The sequence below is a fragment of the Acipenser ruthenus genome, chromosome 5 (genome assembly GCF_902713425.1).
Source record: "Acipenser ruthenus chromosome 5, fAciRut3.2 maternal haplotype, whole genome shotgun sequence".
NCBI lineage: Eukaryota > Metazoa > Chordata > Actinopteri > Acipenseriformes > Acipenseridae > Acipenser > Acipenser ruthenus.
In genome coordinates, this window is record NC_081193.1 from 44,719,094 (window position 1) to 44,737,534 (window position 18,441).

Below are 18,441 nucleotides of genomic sequence, written 5' to 3' on the forward strand. Positions count from 1 at the left end.
TTGTTAGTAGCTTACTGATCTCGGAATCTTATCAAGCAGCTTCTTGAAGGATCCCAGGGTGTCAGCTTCAACAACATTACTGGGGAGTTGGTTCCAGACTCCCACAATTCTCTGTGTAAAAATGTGCCTCCTGTTTTCTGTTCTGAATGCCCCTTTATCTAATCTCCATTTGTGACCCCTGGTCCTTGTTTCTTTTTTCAGGTCGAAAAAGTCCCTTGGGTCGACATTGTCGGTACATTTTGAATGCTTGAAGCTGATTATCATCTTCTTTTGTTCAAGACTGAATAGATTAAATTATTTTAGCCTGTCTGCATATGACATGCTTTTTAAACCAGGAATAATTCTGGTCGCTCTTCTTTGCACTCTTTCTAGAGCAGCAATATCCTTTTTGTAGCAAGGTGACCAGAACGGAACACAATATTCTGGGTGACGTCTTACCTTAATTTAAATTCAACACTTCTCACAATATATCCGAGCATCTTGTTGGCCTTTTTTATAGCTTCCCCATTGTCTAGATGAAGACATTTCTGAGTCAACATAAACTCCTAGATCTTTTTCATAGATTCCTCCTTCAATTTCAGTATTTCCCATTTGGTATTTATAATGCACATTTTTATTGCTTGCTTGCAGTACCTTACACGTTTCTATATTAAATGTCATTTATCATGTGTCTACCCAGTTCTGAATGCTGTCTAGATCATTTTGAATGACCTTTGCTGCTGCAGTGATGTTTGCCACTACTCCTATTTTTGTGTAGTCTGCAAATTTAACAAGTTTGCTTACTATACCAGAATCTAAGTATTAATGTAGATTAGGAAGGGCAGAGGTTTCTCCTCTAATCAGTACTTTCTGTTTTATACATGTTAACCACTCCCTAATCCATGTGCATGGATTTCCTTGAATCCCTACTGCATTCAGTTTGAGAATTAATCTTTTATGCGGGACTTTGTCAAAAGCTTTCTGGAAATCTAAATATACCATGTCATATGCTTTGCAATTATCCATTGTCGGTGTTGCATCCTCAAAAAAATCAAGCAGTGTTATATAACACTGAAATACTTCCACAACCACTGATCCATCATCCCTCACCCAAAATCGCTGACCACCATGCACTTTTTCTGGGTGAAGTCATCAATGATTAATTTAGACCACAGTTTTTATGAGGTTATACTTTGCATGTCTGAGTAACGTTACTTTGTTAGTTATTAAATCCCAGATTTGCAAAATGCACATTATTTAGTGCCTGTACCAATAATGGTGTAACTCTAAAGTAAATCCAGATGGCCCCAGACCAGTTCTTGGTATTAGTGCCCTGGAATTTGGCACACTTCACTATATCATAAGAGAGTGGGGACTGAAACAACATTGAAGCTGAATTGCCTTGTCATTCCCGTAATGGGGTTTCTTCCAAGTCACAGGTTAGGCACATTAGCCGAGCCATTTGGAGCAGCCTTGCATTACATGTGCCTGAGACAAGCCTATAGAGGCCCAGTGATTTTAAGTGTCTTTGATCTCCCTGCTTTGTAACTGTTACAATTATTCATGTCAGTATGTCAAGCTGATTTTGTTTCATGGTGTTTAACTACTTTCTTTTAGGATGTCGTACAGTGAATGAAATTGATAAGTTCATTGTGAGGAAATGGCCATTTGCTTCAAGGATCTCAGATATGGAATGCATTTTTTTTTTACAGAAATGTTATAGAGTACACTAATGCATTATTGAGCTTCAGTGTAGCTAATGTTCTGTACATATAAGTGCTCTGTACACTGTTCAGTACAACCAATTCATTATAAACCTACTGAAACACAAGCATGGGAGTGGACCTATGAAATATATAATAAAATGATGGAGATAAACAAACAGCAATAGCCTTCCATTGCAAACTCATAATTTGTTTAAACAAGTTTAAACATGTTCCACTACTTTCAAAATAAAAATATTTTTACTTTCCAAGAAATCGTCTTGTGCCCCTTCTGTTTGCCAACATTCAGGTTGCTGCTGCTCTGCGAGCAACAGTACTTCTGTTATTTAGGCCAGCACTCCACACTGAGATATTTTATCAATATTCTCTTTACCTGGTTGGTTATTTGGATAAGAGCATCTTGAAATCATTGATACAACACTACTTGGGTTATATATACAGTTTAACTTCATTATAACATCGATCAGGCATTTAACAGCACAAGGTGGACCTTACCAGAAAGTAAAGCCCTCCTCTTCTGGTTCTACTGCTTAAATCATAGAATATGATTATCATATAATACATAGTGTAAATGCTCTATAAAATTGAGTGGTCTATAGTCAGAAGTTAAAAGAATTTGCACTGAAACAGTTTGTGCTCACTGGACACCACCTGTAATGGAACCTTTCTGCGAGTGGTAATGATTTTCAAAAAAGTGTCTTCTTATCCCAAGGAAGCCACCACATTTGTTTTATGTAGATAAGTTGAAGATAACATAAAATATAATGATATTAGGAACTACACCAGGATATTTCTATAGGACATTGAGCAGTTGCCTTCTGTTGCATTGAAGGCCTTTGTAAAGTAAAAAGTAAAATGAGCAAATAAAGCTGCACCACTCATATAAAAAAGAGAAGATATCTACATTTAAAAACTACACAAGACAAACTAAACATGCCTTGAATGCAAAACAGCAAGCTGATTACATTTAGCTAAACATGTTTTTAAATGTTTAAATAACATATATGATATAATGTACATACAAGGTAATGGCACCATAAAGTAAAACTGGTATTTACAGTCAAGTGGTCAGTCAACATCTATTTCCAGTCAGCAAATCCAAGAACAGATTTTCATTTTTCTGAAAAGAGAAAAAAACATCTGTTAATTTTCAAAAATAGTACCAAACAACGAAGTTATAGAATTCTGGGGCTCTTACACACTTTGAAGTAGTCTGTTCCTCATGTTGTAACTTTAAAATATCGGCTAAATAAAGGAGGGTTTCAAATACAGATGCATAAGGTAATGGCAATGCCTCATGTGAGTATTATTTTCCAGTGATCTACAAAAGTACAGTTAGTATACATATTTTTTTTGTATAAAACACACATTGTAAATAATGTTTCTTACAATGTAACATGTTATATACATTTGTGAGCAATTTTACAACACTATTTGTGAAACTGAAAACACACACAGTCAAGAGGATTTCCATTTCAAATATATGCAAGCTAAGTGTTTTTCTGTTGACTATATCATAATTTGATTCTGTGTGTTTGTAACATCTTACCACAGTTTTTAATAAACAATGCAGAAGTGACATTCTTACCATGGCACTGCAGGAACACAAATATTTTATTTGCGTGACAATCATACGGTTAAAGACTAAACACTTAAAAAAAAAAGTTGGCAACAGTCACTAATGATTCATGATTATTTTTTAATAGGTAATAAAACATATTTCTAAGCAACTAGTGTTTGCATGGTGTTATACTTTTGTATATATTATATACAAATGAAAACACATTGATACAGGTCTTAAAAAACTAAAGTCTTGTTTTTTTTTTTTTATTGGGGGGGGGGGGGGGGGGTTCTAGCCAATTTTAAATGCTAAAATGCTGTTGCCCCACCACTGCCAATCACTTACCGATCAGGAGAACTAAAGATAAATGTACCTGCTCTCAATCAAAAGCTGTTTTTCAAGTGACTGAACCATGGAGACAAGGGCCCAGTTAGCAAAGACTATGTGGATTTGTAGGGTGCCAAACAAGTAGGGTCAATGAGGCAAACTATTCCCTGCTGATTTTTCACCCTCCCTGCAATTCAAGTACCATTGCTTCGACTAGGTGAATCACTAGAAAGGTATTTTTTTAACACAGTTTATATCTAAATTCTGGTTTTGGAATGCCTGAAATATTCTGTCACCAGAAGTTGTTCCAACTAATGAACCAGTGGAAAACACTACCAAAGCTCTTCAATAAAAGTTATAAATATGCATTCACATTTCATTAGCAATGAGATGAAAGGCCATGCTTGTATCTCTATACCAAAAATCTGGCCTTTCATTGAAATGTCATACTAATAACAGTTGAAGGCTGTATACGTCTCTGGTTTTATGGACTTTTCATCACAGACTCTGTTGACATGGTAGTTCAGCTAATGGCCGATTCCTGTTCCTGTCTTATCTGGGGAGAGTCAACATGTTGCCAAGAAATGACATTGTTACAAGGTCACGACTACCTCACCCATTAACCAGACACAGCGGTGAGTCACATCACAGGTCCACTCCATATCAGACTTCTTTCTTTTAAAGTTGGAGAAACTTCTTCCAGTAGATTACACAGCATTTTCATTTCCCCTGAAATGCTATTTGATACATCATGTAATAAGTAACTGGTCCTACAATGTTTAGTGTGGTGTCAGGCTTTGTAATTAACCATTTCCAGTTCAGTAAGTGCAACAGATAGCAGTATTGATCTATTTGTATGGCTTATCAGTGTTAACAAAAGTTTTAAAGTACAAGGTCCTGATTCCTTTGCAAACAAGGGTGACATTGTAGTCAAACAGCTCACATTCATTTAGGATGTTTGTTTTGACCTGGGGGCAACAGTTTAGTTCATCCTGACAGATGTACTGAAGGCATTTACAAAACCACATTTGATGCAGATTGCAATGTTTGATTTGCAAGGAGCATATAGTAGAGAGCATGACAGTTATTTGGTTTTCATGCTACTTTTGACATTCTGTCATCAAACAACTACAAGGTAGCATAGATATGCATCAATGCTAAATATGTTGAAGTATGAAAATTATGCTCTTTAACAGAGCTAGACCAAGTGTCTTTCGTTTTAACCTTGAACAATAGATAGAGATCCAGAGCAATAATACAATAAGTAATCTTTATTATTGCAACAAATACTATGTTATATTTACATTTAATGACAGACAATTTAGTTTCTTTAATTAAAGTCGTGTCATGTAAAATGCATCCATATACTCTTACATAACAAAAAGACTCAGATTTAAAACATCCTATATGCAATAACATGATATCACATCATACCTAGTTTTCCTTCACAATCAGTTTCATCTAATCTGCTTTTCAGTTCTGATGATCCTGTTTTGAAACAAAAGCTTGGGTTATTTACAACAGGTGGAATTCTGCTTAGAGTAATAAGCTGGTGAGGAAGTAGCAAAAAAGTCACAGAAAATTGTTTGTGATTTTCAAATTTGATGGTAGGGATGTGTCATAACTGGGTTGGGTTTCTTTTTCTGTGGTAGCAAGAGTAGATTAGTGCAGTGCTGGCTCTCTTGAGCCATATATGGGTCACTGAGTTCCATAATATTGATTTAGAGGTGAGCTGTAGCATTTAACACTGTTTTGGAGTTTGAAAAGAAAACAACAAAAATGGTTGTCTTTGGTTGAAGATGCAGTCAAAATGCAACTGTTTATCAACAGATACTGAATCAGTGTCTTGGACTTATCTTTTTCCATTTCTTTCCTACTATTTAATTAGCTTTTTAATTGAAGCAATCTAAATTGATTTAAAGTTACAGTCTACTCACCTTATGAGTAGACTTGTCTGCGTTATGGCTCCTGGCTTCAATAGGGCAAGGATAACTGTCACTCTTAAGAGAGATATAGAGCCAATCTAGGGAGGAAGGAGGAGGGACCACTGAGATACAGTCTTACACAGCAGAGCTAAGTGTCATTCTGTGTTTTATGAGTAAGGAGGTCAAGCAGGTGGAATGTTTGGCTCAGACAAACTCTTTTCAGAGATATATTACTTTCACTTAAAAAAGGGAAATTCCTAACAACTTTTCTGAAAGAATATAATTTATTAAAAAATACTTTAAAAAAAAATACAAAAAAAGATTAACTGGTATTGGGTGTGTGCTCGACCCAAAATTTGTGTTGAATTTCAGACTTCTTATGTGTTTTTGATATCTTCTCTGTGTCTCGCAAGAACAGCCATTTTGTGTATGTCATGTGTGTTGTTGCCACAGTGTCTTTAAATTCAGTCTTCCTATCCTTGTTTAATTAAAGCAATGTAATCTAATCCTTTTCAAGTGGCGTTTTTTTGTGTTTTATTTGAGATCAGGTGTATGATTTAATTCTGTACTTGTAGTACTGGTGCAGGTAAACACACAGACAAAACTTAAGCTACTGGCATGTGCAATTTGTTTAACCATCCACTAGAAACTGAAATTTTAAGAATTATAACTGAAATACATCTGTTCATCAAAAGGTGTTATACTGGAAGACAATCTATAGTAGGCCACAGTGGTCAAAAAACTACTTAGGACACATTTGAAATACATCAAATTTGATAAACAGGAAATTAAACCAAAACCAACTAAGTAGACGTGGACCACTATTTTAATGCACCACCTGTGCTAACTTTCAAACAATTGATGTTGAACAAGATATCTTTGATGGAATTATGTCTAGTAGGGGTTCACTATAAAAAACTAAACATAGACTACATTAGCATACATTTAATAATAATATATGTTATGCAGGTTTAGATATTTGTGGCAGGACGGAAGCCATGCCAGTGTAAATAGGGCTAAGTTTGGCTGGGATGGGGTTAAATCTGTCCCTGCCAACAATCACATGTGTGGCCATTCCACAATTAGGTAATTGAGTGCTTGTGACAGAGAAAGAATGAATCTTGGTTATAAATCTCCCTCCCGACCTGTGAGGACACTGTGTAAAGGGAACAGTGTGCCCCCAGACTGGATGGTCTGACAATTCATTCCAGGGAAAGGTGGAAGTCGGCCATCTAGAAAGGGTGCAAAGCCAAGGTACACCAAGTCATCGCCCCAGAAGGGAAGCGATGAGACAGCCGCGGATTGGAGGAAAAACGGTTGCACCCACTAACCAAGGGAGTGTGACTGACGGTACAAAAGGGGATGTGGCCAAGTGATCTGTTTCATTGTTATGGTTGAGAGAGAACCGCTGAAGGAAAATAAAAAGTAATCGTGAGTGTTTAGTGTTTGTTTGTTTTGTCTTTTCTAACTGTACTTGTTTGTTCTTATTAGACGGCTAACGCATACCAGGAGCTTCACAACTGTGCACTAATAAATTGTATTTCACCACTTGCACATTAGTACTCACTCTGGACTTGTGATTGTGTTTGTGTCTTTGTGTGTGTTTATACTGTGTTTATTATTTTGGGACTTTAACCCATGGAAATATGTTTTGGCTCCAATAAAAACCCAACTGTATAAATAGGTACCAGAATTTGAACTCAATTCAACTGTTTGAGACAATGTTACAAGATTCATTGTTACAAAAAACCACGAAACCACATTTTGATCATTCCAGGTAGGCTAATGCTAAATTATAGAGGGCCGCTAGAAATGCATTGGCTAATGCGCGCATCTATTTTTGAAAGAGCTGTTGATCACTTACAGTTTACATATAGCAGATACATTTACCACTCCCCTTCTACCACTCACCCAGCTGTCAGGTTTCTTATTGATCCATTCTCTTAAAGCAATAGGCATACCCCTACGACTTTAAAGGGTGGATAGTTTGTTTGTTTTTTTGCATGGAAACATATACGAAAGTCTTAGTTCATACTCGCATGACTTCAGATCCCGTTTGTGACATCACCTTAAGCAACTTTCTACTATAAAAAAGGCAGTGAGATATACTGGAAGGGTCTCTGGCAAGCTCTTTGACTAAACAGGAAAAAATAAGCATACAGTATGACAGATTTTTTTAATATGACACTTATTCAACGTTACAAAATATTGCCATTTGACTCATAAAATGATAGTGCTTTATAGTTTAGTTGTTTTAAAAGCAATGTTATAAAAAATAGTGAACAAATCTGCAAGACATAGAATTTATTATTTACTCATTACGATTACTAATTTGTGCTCGGATTTGGGAACACCCCTACTTTATTTTTATATTTACAACTCAGTAAAATGAGATTCACCATACAACACTGGTTGAGTTAGTGGCGTTGTTGAAAAAGGCAATAGTAACTTGAAACATCAACTCACACATACCACTTTAATAAACCCCCATGTTTGGAGTATTCTTGTAAAGTTCAACAAAACATCGTCTTAGCCAAGCAAACCAAAATCCCAAGATCTCCAACATGTGGTGAAGGTGTGCTCTATTTTCATCCTCGCCATTCTGTTCTTGACAGCAGGGTCAGGTCTCGGAGTAGTATCATGTTCACCAAAATGATTACACCTCTATTTACAGCAAAATAAGAGAGCAGCCAGGTGACAAGGAAACCAATGTGAAACATTTAACCCTGTCTGTCACATTTTCATAAACAAGACACGATCATCTTCTGTCTGGTATTTCATTCGGTGAGGAAACTCACACTAATCATGTCCATTGATACAAACCAAGACACTTTTCATGCTGCTAACACTTCTGTCTGCAACGTCAAAGCCAAAGAAAAGTTGAAAGCATGGCACTGAAAAAATATTTTCTCTATAATCCCAAGCTAAATATTAGCCAGACAGCATTTCTGCTTTGCACATTAAAGCCTTGCTGACAATTTAAAAGCCTCAGAATGCACATGTTGAGAGAGAGAAGGCAAGTATAGGGGATGAGTGTCAGTTGAGGTAGAGGGAGAGAGGGACTTTCAGAATGTGTTATTTGGCCTGATGTTGGGATACAGAAGCTGCCATTTTTTTTTTTTTTTTTTTTTGCAGAGGATGGCTAATGGAAAGCTGCCTGGACTCATTCAGAACTTTACAGCTTCTGCAAATACCAACTGATGCATATTTATATTATCCCTGGCAGGACCCGAAAGGTAAACAGGAAAAAAAAGCAAAAGTTGGGAAAGGTCATCTGAACTCTGTGGGATTTCTTTACCAACACTTTCCATGGTTGAACAGTGGCTCCTGAATGAATTCTTTATGTGCGGGGACTCTGCACAGGAAAACAAACTTTGTCAGGACTCTGTTCATTAGCACCTAGCACTTTGTTTGAACCTTGTCCGTTCACAGGGGCCTGAAAGGGAAACCCTTTTTCCGAAATCAAATGTACAGTATATAGTGCCACCACAGGGGTTTTCCATTGCAAATTGCTCTGTACCAAATTAAAATCTCCATGGTGCAATACAAGGCTAGAGTAAGCAAAGGATGACTGAGAAGTGTTTGAAGAAAAATAAAGTCATTGCTCACAAAACTGGCAGGGCCCGGTTCACAGGTAGCAGTCCACCTTGAAAATATGGTTGTGCTAACTTTAAAGCTTTTTCATTTACTGCTCTCCTCTACAGATTTTGCATGACGGCAATTACTTTCATTATATCCTTGCTCAATGACTATTTTTCCTATTGATAGACTTATATACAATATAAATATTCAGTAATATAGATGGTAAAATGAAACAACAATTTAATATGTCTGTCTAACCTGTACGTTATATACATTATGCAAGTATTTTAGTAACTTATGATGTCAACTAGCTATGAACATAGGACCTGTTTATTTAATTGTTTTATTTAAAGTTTAAAAGTGTTGACTTTGTTAAAAGGTCCCAAAGTTTGTGTTTCATACAATTAATGTGGCATAGTACAGCATGTTTCTGTGAATGCATGGTGATGACTGAATTAAATAAAAAAATATATATCTTGTGCCTATTCATAAAGCATATTTTTTAGCTGTGCTTAAAAACCTGTGGTTATTTTTTGTTGCACAATCATAAAGCATGTTTATCTCTAAATGTGCTTAAGTCTGTTCTAAATTTCAGACATGGCTAACCATTTGTTAAACAAGGGTATGGCTTGATTACGTCTTGATTTTCAGCTCCTTTTTGTTAAGACAACCAGCCATTGAATTTCTAGACCCTGAGTTTCGGGTGCGGTTTACCAATTTTCTAGAAATCCACACCGACTTCATTAAACTACACATACAAACGGCTTTAAAATAAACGTAATACCCTTTAAAAAAAAAAAATCAATTTAAAATCACAATCTAGTTTATAGTGAATTTTCCCTTTGAAAAGTTTTAATATTTTAGTGACAAATATTATTGATTTATTTTTAAATTCTGAAAGCTAAAGTCAGTAGAGTGCAAAATTTTAATCTAAGCTGTCCACCGGGCAGTAAATGTAGTTAAATCTGGTGTGTAAAAAAACATTTTAAGTCAGGTATAAACTTCTGATAATAACCTATTTTGGGGTTTGTTTGTTGAAATCTAAAAATACGTTTGACCACCCTTATATAGAGAGTTCCGCAAGCGATGTAGATAAGGTCTATCGCTTCTAAAATTATTGATTTAGCTCTACATAATTATTTATTTATTTTAGCACTACATTTGGTATATGCATTCTTTACAGTATACTACTTATTACCTGTTACAGTAGAGTGTGTATGCAAGTTTGCGTCATGCATTACTTTGTTTTTTAATTCTGAAAAGACTGAAGTTCCACTTTTAATGTCTAATTTGATTTCCTATTGAAGCACAAGTATGTGTTTACAATTTTTTTGTGTTTACAAGATTATTTTTGTACATGTTGAGTTTCCATTTACATAATATTTATTTTGGTAGTTTATATTGGAGTTTGTGAATTTTTAAAGCCATTTCCTTTTGCTAGCACATTTTTCTTTATTATTTAAAAAAGCTTATTAATTCAAAACAATGTTTATTCAGTAAAAATGTGTTTAAATGATGACATAACCAATTTATCCTGCCCTGTGTATGGCTAGTTTCCCAGTAAAAAATTGATAAGTTAAAAAAGAACAAATAAATAACTCAATGTTTATCTTAATTAAGTAATACATTTAGATATATTGTATTTATATACAGTATTTTCACATTTTGTTATTTATTTATATTTGCCAGAAAATATCTTAATAGACTTTTATATTCCTACATTTCCACTTTGACATTTCCTTTCAACATTTCAAGCTTGCACCCTTTTGAGTCCCAGCAACTCAATCCACTGACCCATCTCCCCACCCACCTGCTTCCACAAACCTTTTTAGTACAAAGACTCAATGATAGTAAAAACTAATGAACTTCATTTCCACGTAAAACTTGAAAAGTCAGTCGTTCGTTATTCTGGAGGTTCAGAATGCATAACTGTTACAGAGACCACTAGAGACCATTTGAAATACTTTATTATGGTTAACCTTGTGTTTACCATACTTAGAAATGTCTGTCTATGTTTTGCTGTGCACTAATGTTTTGACTATTCTTCACTATGCTTTACTACACTTTACCAAATCTCACTTATCTGAGTTCATTGTACCAAAAAGTGGATTGATTTACTGCAAGGTTTACCAGCAGATGGTGCTGTTGTATATAAATTATTTTTATTTGTGTGTGTGAAATGTTTATTACTTTGAAGAAACACAGAAAAGTAGGTATCTATATATTTAAATAGCTTTTTATCAAATCCTGTTCGGGTACCAATGCTTCCAAATCAAAAGATAACAAATATTAACAAAACTTTATGGTGACAAAATGTATTTATTATTGACTGGTTAACATCAGACATGTTAGTTTGATTACTAAACTGTATTCTTTGAAGGGAACCATAGGACAGCAGGATTTGGAATCCCAATAAAATGAATGACTTCCCATATTGTAACAAGGTCTTCTACTTTTTTTATTATCACAATACCTTTGTACATTTCATAAACACCAACAGTTCCTATATGGCTGGGATTATTGTTTTAATAGTGCTTATTATTAGAATTAGTATAAATCAGTTAATCTTTTGACGTTGCTGTGACCATATGGTAACAGCTTGGTTGCGGTTTTGCTCATGAAACGAGTATGTACACATACATTTTCAAATCTTGAATACAGTATTTTCATTTTCTGACAAGCACACCAATGAGTGCATCTTAAATGGCTGAAATAATGCAATAACGTATATTGAAAGGCTTAATTTAGCCATTTTTTTTTCTTCTTTTGCGACGTGGGCTGTCTATGGTTATATATATATATATATATATATATATATATATATATATATATATATATATATATATATATATATATATGCATGTGTTGTGCTAGATGCTCCAGTTCACTTTATTATTATTATTATTATTATTATTATTATTATTATTATTATTATTATTATTTATTTCTTAGCAGACGCCCTTATCCAGGGCGACTTACAATCGTAAGCAAATACATTTCAAGTGTTACAATACAGGTAATACAATAAGAACAATACAATATTGGTACCGGTGGTAAAAACACTTATTGTATGTGTAATTGGCTGGAATTTATTAAGTTACCAGTAACACATACATGCAGCTCAGACAGCCCAAGTCTCCTGGAACTTCCAAGAGTCTCCCTGATCCACACACTGTAACACCCTCCTTCCTCCCAAAAATTATAGAAAACCTCACTGAAATACAAGGCACTCTCCCGCTCTCTTTAAAACTTTACTGTATTTCCAAACATAAAACAGTTGAGGCATGAAAGCCAAACTTGCTAGCATTTGCTAAACAAGGTACAGGGATAATTATTGGTTCTGAGTGTTGGTTGGACAATCCGTCACTGATAGCATATCACAATATCTACGGTTTTGAAGGTGGGAGTACATTAATTAAAATCTGTAAGTGTAGACACACATTTCAAACATAGTGTAACCAATACAAATTACTTATTTTCTGTAATCTCATAAACTTGGGCTGTCTGTATAGCTAGATAACTGGATTTCATTTTTGTAGAAGTGTATACTTTATGTTACCCCCTTTAATCTAATATGATTTGTCTGAGTAACTGTGAGTAATAGGAAAGTTCCCAGTGTCAGACCACAACATGCTTTCAGTTTGGGCAGCTCCAAGGTTGTTTGGGAGGAAGGAGGGTGTTAGGAGGGTGTTACAGTTTGTGGTTACTTAAGTTGTTCAGTTGTTACCTTTTATAGTACAAGTGGTAATGATTTTCAAGCTCAAAAAAATATATCTGAAAGGTATTGTGCTGAAACAGGGAAAGTGGTGATTAATTAGATTTACCTGTGTTTTGATTGGCAGGGTTATATGGAAAATCATACAGTTGCAATTATTTGCGTAATTGACACATAATCAATGCCACCTGTGCTTGTCCAAAATGTTATGGCCATGATCCTTGCTATATTAAAAACACTCTCATAGTTACTTGCTCAGCTTGTGTCCCCTACATGGTCTTATTTATCCAAATTCACATCCCTTTTTACCTGCAAAGGAGATTTTTGGCCCAAGTCAGTTAACTTTAAGCTGGAAAAAGCCATTTAGAAAAATATAAATCCATTCACCCAGTCACCAGCCCAGCATTTGGTATATATATATATATATATATATATATATATATATATATATATATATATATACAGACGTGCTCAAATTTGTTGGTACCCCTCCACAAAAAACGAAGAATGCACAATTTTCTCTGAAATAACTTGAAACTGACAAAAGTAATTGGCATCCACCATTGTTTATTCCATATTTAATAGAAATCAGACTTTGCTTTTGATTTTTTATTCAACATAATATTGTAAATAATAAAACAAATGAAAATGGCATGGACAAAAATGATGGGACCGCTAACCTAATATTTTGTTGCACAACCTTTAGAGGCAATCACTGCAATCAAACGTTTTCTGTAGCTCTCAATGAGACTTCTGCACCTGTTAACAGGTAGTTTGGCCCACTCTTCCTGAGCAAACTGCTCCAGCTGTCTCAGGTTTGATGGGTGCCTTCTCCAGACTGCAAGTTTCAGCTCTTTCTATAGATGTTCGATAGGATTCAGATCAAGACTCATAGAAGGCCACTTCAGAATAGTCCAATGTTTTGTTCTTATCCATTCTTGGGTGCTTTTAGCTGTGCGTTTTGGGTCATTATCCTGTTGGAGGACCCATGACCTGTGACTGAGACAGAGCTTTCTGACACTGGGCAGTACGTTTCGCTCCAGAATGCCTTGATAGTCTTGAGATTTCATTGTGCCCTGCACAGATTCAAGGCACCCTGTGCCAGGCGCAGCAAAGCAACCCCAAAACATAACCGAGCCTCCTCCATGTTTCACTGTAGGTATGGTGTTCTTTTATTTGGAAGCTTCATTTTTTCGTCTGTGGACATAGAGCTGATGTGACTTGCCAAAAAGCTCCAGTTTTGACTCATCTGTCCAAAGGACATTCTTCTAGAAGGATTGTGGCTTGTCAATATGCATTTTAGCAAATTCTAGTCTGGCTTTTTTATGTTTTTCTGTCAAAAGTGGAGTCCTCCTGGGTCTTCTTCCATGGAGCCCACTTTCGCTCAAAAAGCGACGGATGGTGCGATCAGAAACTGACGTACCTTCACCTTGGAGTTCAGCTTGTATCTCTTTGGCAGTTATCCTTGGTTCTTCTTCTACCATTCGCACTATCCTTCTGTTCAATCTGGGGTCGATTTTCCTCTTGCGGCCGCGCCCAGGGAGGTTGGCTACAGTTCCATGGACCTTAAACTTCTTAATAATATTTGCAACTGTTGTCACAGGAACATCAAGCTGCTTGGAGATGGTCTTGTAGCCTTTACCTTTACCATGCTTTTAATTTCATCACTTTTCCGGAGGAATTAAGCATTATTTCAATGAGCTGTAAGGGTACCAACAAATTTGAGCACGTCTGTATATATGTATATATATATATATATATATATATATATATATATATATATATATATATATATATATATATATCAGTACTGTGCAAAAGTTTTAGGCAGGTGTGAAAAAATGCTGTGAAGTAAGAATGCTGTCAAAAATAGTTTATGTTAATAGTTTATATTTATCAATTAACAAAATGCAAAGTGAGTGAACAGAAGAAAAATCTACATCAAATCAATATTTGGTGTGACCACCCTTTGCCTTCAAAACAGCATCAATTCTTCTAGGTACACTTGCACACAATTTTTGAAGGAACTCGGCAGGTAGGTTGGCCCAAACATTTTGGAGAACTAACCATAGTTCTTCTGTGGATTTAGGCAGCCTCAGTTGCTTCTCTCTCTTCATGTAATCCCAGACAGACTCGATGATGTTGAGATCAGGGCTCTGTGGGGGCCATACCATCACTTCCAGGACTCCTTGTTCTTCTTTACGCTGAAGATAGTTCTTAATGACTTTCGCTGTATGTTTGGGGTCGTTGTCATGCTGCAGAATAAATTTGGGGCCAATCAGATGCCTCCCTGATGGTATTGCATGATGTATAAGTATCTGCCTGTACTTCTCAGCATTGAGGAGACCATTAATTCTGACCAAATCCCCAACTCCATTTGCAGAAATGCAGCCCCAAACTTGCAAGGAACCTCCACCATGCTTCACTGTTGCCTGCAGACACTCATTCGTGTACCGCTGTCCAGCCCTTCGGCGAACAAACTGCCTTCTGCTACAGCCAAATATTTCACATTTTGACTCATCAGTCCAGTGCACCTGCTGCCATTTTTCTGCACCCCAGTTCCTGTGTTTTCGTGCATAGTTGAGTCGCTTGGCCTTGTTTCCACGTCGGAGGTATGGCTTTTTGGCCGCAAGTCTTCCATGAAGGCCACTTCTGACCAGACCTCTCCGGACAGTAGATGGGTGTGCCAGGGTCCCACTGTTTTCTGCCAATTCTGAGCTGATGGCACTGCTGGACATCTTCCGATTGCGAAGGGAAGTAAGCATGATGTGTCTTTCATCTGCTGCAGTAAGTTTCCTTGGCCGACCACTGCGTCTACGGTCCTCAACGTTGCCCGTTTCTTTGTGCTTCTTCAAAAGAGCTTGGACAGCACATCTGGAAACCCCTGTCTGCTTTGAAATTTCTGCCTGGGAGAGACCTTGCTGATGCAGTATAACTACCTTGTGTCTTGTTGCTGTGCTCAGTCTTGCCATGGTGTATGACTTTTGACAGTAAACTGTCTTCAGCAACCTCACCTTGTTAGCTGAGTTTGGCTGTTCCTCACCCAGTTTTATTCCTCCTACAGCTGTTTCTCTTTCAGTTAATGATTGTGTTTCAACCTACATATTGAATTGATGATTATTAGCACCTGTTTGGTATAATTGTTTAATCATACACCTGACTATATGCCTACAACATCCCTGACTTTGTGCAAGTGTACCTAAAAGAATTGATGCTGTTTTGAAGGCAAAGGGTGGTCACACCAAATATGGATTTGATTTAGATTTTTCTTCTGTTCACTCACTTTGCATTTAGTTAATTGATAAATATAATCTATTAACATGTCTATTTTTGAAAGCATTCTTACTTTACAGCATTTTTTCACACCTGCCTAAAACTTTTGCACAGTACTGTATATATATATATATATATATATATATATATATATATATATATATATATATAGAGAGAGGGTGATTAGAAAGTAAGTTTACCACATGAGATATGGTACGTTGATGTGGTAAACTCTGTATAGAAGTGTGTGCACAAACTTGAAGCCAGAATTAAGGAAAGACATTTTAGTGACAAATATTTGTAACCTAAATATTTGTAACCTAAATTGTTATATTACATACATAGATGTGTATTACATATGAATATAAAATATGTAAAATGTGGCCGAGCGCCGAGCTTAGGTCGGCCAGGGTGTCCTCGGATCACCGTGCACCAACGACCCCTGTAGACTGTCTGGTCCCCTGCGGGCTTGCCTGTAAGTTGCCCAGAGCTGCGTTGTCCACCGACGCTGTAGCTCTGGGTTGGCTGCATGTGGGGCCTGCAGAGTGAAAAGAAGCGGTCGGCTGATGGCACACGTTTCGGAGCTGAGCCTAAAATACAATTGGCCAATTCAAGAAAAATGCAGTAAAATCAATTGGCGACTACTAAATAAAAAATAAATAAATAAAAAAGAAGAAGCAGACGTTATTTGAAAATCAGAGGAGTCTACAAGCAGACGGTACCGATACTATATGCAAGTTTTCGATGCTTCATTCCATTTCTGATGGCACAATTAAGTCTTAATTCACACAGAACCACCATCTTGAAGCAGAAAGACAAGCAACACAAATGACAGGCTTGCTGTTGATTTAAACACTTCCGCCTGTGGGTCCAATATTATGCCATGGTTTCATATTGTCACAGCCTGAAACATTTCCAAAGGGGGACCAGCAAAAAAAAGTATGAGAACCTTTATGCTATATCATAGACGTTATTATCAAATAAAAGCAGTTGCACACAGACAAGTAACCAGCTATTGATATAAGCAGCCATCAACGGCTCACACTTGTTTATTATGGAGAAATAGTGTATTTTGTTCTTATTATGAAAACCACAAGGCACTCAGGATTGCATTGAAAACCAAGCTCAGTGTAAACAAAGTAAAATAAAATCTGTGTTAAACAAAAATTAAACTATAGAGAACCAACACTAAAACAAGAATATACAAATAGTATAAACTCCTTTGAAGTATACATGTTTCATTTGAGTTGACAAGACTATATGCAAACAACATTTCTTTTTACACTTTTCCTGGTTGCAATCATGGTTTCTTACATACCACTACAGTTTTGATTGGGTGTCTGCTCTCATTTACACTTGCTTTATTCAAGGAGTGGTTAAATTAGGGTAACCACTTCCACTATAGTTAGTGCTGACCAGACATGCCCATGATAAGGAGCAATAGAAGTCCCGTAGAGAGCTCTGATTCACCTGAAAAATAGTTGAAAGGTAAAACGTAGGGGTTGATTTGATCAATGTATACCCCACCAGGATAGGCCACACCTGGATTTTATTATTTACAGCACTGGGGAATCCCACTGCATTTCATGAACCTTTAATTCGAAGAGGTAATCCCAGGATGTGTCTTATCCCGGTAGGGCATAGGTTGATTAAATTGAGGCAAGTAGGCAAATGTTTTGGATAGTGCTTTTATCAATGTAAATGATTGATTTATTAAAATACCCCTTCAAAACAAATGTATTAGCATTCACAATGTGTTAACAATAGAAATAATACATGCGGACTATGACTATATGATGATGTTCAGTGTATTTTTTATTATTTTCATTATTTCAGTATCTCAGTAGTGTTTCTCGGCTCACCGCGCACCAGCGACCCCTGGAGTCTGGCCGGTCGCCTGCGGGCTTGCCTGTAAGCTGCGTTGTCTTCCAACGCTGTAGCTCTGAGGTGGCTGCATGGTGGGCCTGCAATGTATAAAAGAAGCGGTCGGTTGACGGCACTCGATTCGGAGGACAGCGTGTGTTCGTCTTCGCCCTCCCAAGTCAGCACAGGGGTGGTAGCGGTGACCTGAGCCTAAAAATAATTGGCTATTCCAAATTGGGGAGAAAATAATGAAGACAATTATAGACTACTAAATTTTCAAAAAAATTATAAATAAAAAAAAAATGAAAATACATTAATTAAACTAACATTGAGCAACTGTCTAGTCTCTATCATTAATGTCTAGTTGTTTTTTTGTATTGTGTTGCAATTGCTTTCCAGTCCATCATTAACCAGTCTAGCTATTGAATATACATGTATTTTTCTTACATACTTGCCGTGCCAACACCTGTATACAAATGCCTGTTAAGAAAC